General features: G+C 35.3%; 1 long non-coding RNA gene across 1 annotated transcript; it reads right to left on the minus strand.

The window, feature by feature from the left end:
* Positions 1-986: 986 nt before the first annotated feature.
* LOC141642157 (uncharacterized) lies at positions 987-3,739 on the minus strand. The gene is made up of 2 exons (XR_012543193.1): positions 3,012-3,739; positions 987-1,438 (listed from the first exon to the last, which is right to left on the minus strand). It is a non-coding gene; the product is annotated as an uncharacterized LOC141642157 (long non-coding RNA).
* Positions 3,740-4,025: the final 286 nt, after the last annotated feature.

Consider the following 4,025-nt stretch of genomic DNA (forward strand, 5'->3'; position numbering starts at 1 on the left):
GCGTGTCAATATACGGTTGTGTCAACAATCAGAACTTTTACAACTCAATTGCGATTTTGTCTTACATGTAATCCCAAGTTCACAAGCTTTGTTAAAAAAATAAAGGGTTTCTGAATGACTTGTGAAGAACATCGATAAATGAATCGATGGACCACTACTTCACTACATTAGTTGAGCAAATAGTTTAGTGATTCATTCTACTTTATGACATCATATTCCAAAGCCAAAGATTAGTGAGTCTTTGGCTCCGTCAAAGACAGAAGTACAGCCCACGACAAAGATGAAAAAACATAAAGAGCTGAGAGATGCAGGAGCCTAATATAACAGAAACTCAAGCCTCTACACCATAATCCATGATTTAAGGTACCAAACCCCACATGTTGTGCAACATATACAAAAAGAGAAGGAACGGGACAACGGGCACAGAAAGAGAAACCGACCAATATCTCATTCCACATCTTACATAACGGGACCAGTTTTCCATAATAACTAATAAGATCACTAAAACAAACAACTGCTACTCTTATAGTCTTATGTAATAACTAATAATTACCCAGGTATTCACTCCCTCCGCTCAAATTATTGTTTACCTAATCATTAAGATAGTCCTCACATATAAGAAAAAAATGTAAGTAAACAATGGACTGAGACGGAGGGAGTACAAAATTGCTAATCTAAGTTGCCAAAATCAAGCATCAATTGAATCAAAAGCTCCACATATACATAAATACTCGTGTTTGTGTAAGGCAGCCTTACACAAACAATATAAAAGGTGAACAAATGATTGGGAAGGAGGGAGTACAACACGAGTTAATCTAATTCACGTGAAACGTAAAATCATGTGAAGTTGGAATGCCTAGGCCCTAGGGTATAGGGAAGTGTTTTTCCTACCTGCAACCAAACGACCTCTAACATTTCTTTAAAACCGTGGTACAAAAAACTAATAATAATAACTGCAAATAAGCATAATATATCAGCACAAGTCAAAAGAAGAGTTAATTAAGCAAATAACAAAGGGCCAATTGTTGATAGAAACCCAAGTTTGCTTCTCATAATGGTAACTAACATCGGTCCGATCAAAGATGGAAAAATAAATACTTTTCATAAATAAATGCTTACAATAAGTTACCTGTAATTCAATTCCAAAGGCAGTATCAGTTACATTCTCATACGAATGTAGGAAATAATGGGAAAAACAAATATCATCTTAGTCTAATTTCCAACTTGACATCACGACACAACAACCGTCTCTTTGAGGAATCTCATTTGGCTGGAGATAAGCGGTATTTGGACCATTCTTCCAAGGATTGACGGTGAAGTGAATTCATACTGATATAAGGCCGCTTTTGTTTTATTAGTTTCTCTGCATCTTTCCAGTTATCTGCTACTCCCAAAGCCACCAACAAGGCGCACGTTACTGCAACACTTCTTCCATGACCTGGAAATCAATAAAAATCAATAAAGTTCTAAGTTACTCCCACTATTAAATTGTTCACGAACCGTATGCAAAGATTAAGCTTCACTATTCGTTACTGGATAATAAATAAAATGTCTAAGAACTATCTATCTCTCATCACTTGATAAATATCTCCTCTTTATCATTTCCTTGCAGGCGGGAAACCTAGCTAGTAGCAAGGGATATCACTCGCTACATCACCACCACCACCTGATACGAATTTGCGGAAGCGGTTTAATAGAAAATAAAATAAAAGAATATTTGCCTTGAATTCTTATATCGAATTCAAGTCAATGGGATATTTGCTATTGTTAGACCTATAACAATAACAATGGGGACCAAACTCAAGACCTATTGAGATCGGACAAGTTAATATTCAAAGACGCGTTTGAACAATTAACGGAAAAATGCCAACAAGCAATTTGTGATTTTTGATTAAACTTCTGAGTTCCCACTTACAAACAAATAATGGCTATAAATAGCCTAGCACAAACAACCGTTTTGGCCTTTCACCATCCCCTAATTATGGCAATAACTAGCTAATTAAGGCCACTAAATAGAGCACTTAAAAGACTACATAAATTGTCAAAGCTATTAAACTAACAGGGTAATAAATCCCTTTTATTAACTCGAATAAAACTAATAGCAATAGCTTGTAACTACTGCCCACTAGTCTAAACGGACTCGAGCCAAGTTACCATACAAACGCAGAGAGCCATCGAACCCAAGGTAGTGTCGATTCCCACCGTAAGCATAATATCATTTCCTCCCATTGAATCATTTGTATCGACAACCGTATCACCACCACCACCAACAACAACAACAACATCAGAGCCTTGATCCCAAAATGATTTGGGGTCGATTGACATGAATCATCTTTTAGAACCGTGCATGGGTGAACGAATACCTCAAAATGCAAACAAAATAGAAAAAGAAAAATGCAAACAACAAAAATGAAAAAGAAAGGTAAACTTAGAGGTTTAAAAAATCGAAGTCCAGATTTCTTTACTAAAAACTTAAAATTTAAATAAAGAATAAAGATTTGAAAACCGAAGTAAAATTTAAGGGTCTGAAATACCTTAAAAGTGAACCAAGTAAAATCACTCGCTACACCAAACTTTCAAAAAATAGTTAAGATTGTCGATCTTTGCTACCCAAAATTCTTAAATATGAGATCTTAACATGAGTATAAAACAACAAGAGGAAAATTGGCTACCCAAAATTTTATTTCTAGGGTTCACCCCTGTAATAAATTCCTTGCTTTTTAGTTGGGTAACAAATTTTATTCTTGAATTGATGTGCAGAGCAGCAGAGCACCTAAGCAAAATCCGTGTTAGGTAAACAAATAACTGGGACGGAGGGAGTATTCCAAAACTCAACACCCAAACTAAAATCACTGCAAAGTCCGTGTTAGGTAAACAAATGACTGGGACGGAGGGAGTATTCCAAAACTCAACAACCAAACTAAAATAACAAGGCAAGCAGCAAAAATCCAATACATAGAGAATAAATGATCAAAATCATAAAAGCGACATTTTAAAACTGGAAGCAATACCATAAGCACAATGGATGAAGACTGGCACACCATGAGACTTCTTCCTGCAAGCCCATTTAACAGCAGATTCAATCTGACTCGGCCTCGGGGACCGAGTATCCCAAGTAGGAATACACAAATACCCATTCTTATCAAACCCATTAACCTTAGGAAATTCACAAGTACAATCAATAACAGCAGGATTTCGAGGCGGAAACATATTCAAAGTACAAGGCCAACCACCAACATAAACCCCATCACAAATTTCAGTAAAAGGGTCTTCTTTAATGAAATACCTCCGAACTAATGAAAACATTCTTACGAAGCATAAAAATGGGCTGAAAATAATAGTTGACCAAATTGGAAAACTACCATCATTGTTTTTACCAAGTAAAATTGGAAGATTAATGGAAGGATGTGATGTTATTGATACTAATAAACTTATTATTGATGCATATAAAAAGGGTATTGATAACAATTTTAACCCTATTATATAGTTCATTAACATGAATATCATCAAATGGAAGATTGATTTCAGAAATATGAACCTAGATAATCCCCACTTCATTCTTTTGTTAGTTTAGAAGTTGCAACCACAGATAGCAAGCAGATTTCTTCAACTGGGTATTTGTGGGGAATACGAATTCTATTAAAGACGGGAATACGGAATATCCGTATTTAATTTAAAACGGCTCAAATATGCTAGATGTCAAAAAAAAAAAAAAAAAAAAAACACAGCTTGAACAAGCAGACTTCTTCAACTGGGTTTTTATTTTTCAATTGGTCTCCCTTGTGACGGGTTACCATTTGTGGCGGATATTTTGTGAGATAAAATGGTAACAAAATGGGTTAGTGGAGAAATGGGACCACATGAATAGTGTTGCAGAGAGAGAGAAAGTGGGTACTTTGTGAACTAAAATGGTACGGATATGTGCCGTCACAAACAAGAATTTGTATTTATTTTTTGTTTTTGTTTTTTTTAGAGGGAAAGATATTTCATTGATCAATCCAAAGAGACTACATAATTGAAAGAAA

This window comes from Silene latifolia, chromosome 2 (assembly GCF_048544455.1).
Source record: "Silene latifolia isolate original U9 population chromosome 2, ASM4854445v1, whole genome shotgun sequence".
In the NCBI taxonomy this organism is placed as follows: domain Eukaryota; kingdom Viridiplantae; phylum Streptophyta; class Magnoliopsida; order Caryophyllales; family Caryophyllaceae; genus Silene; species Silene latifolia.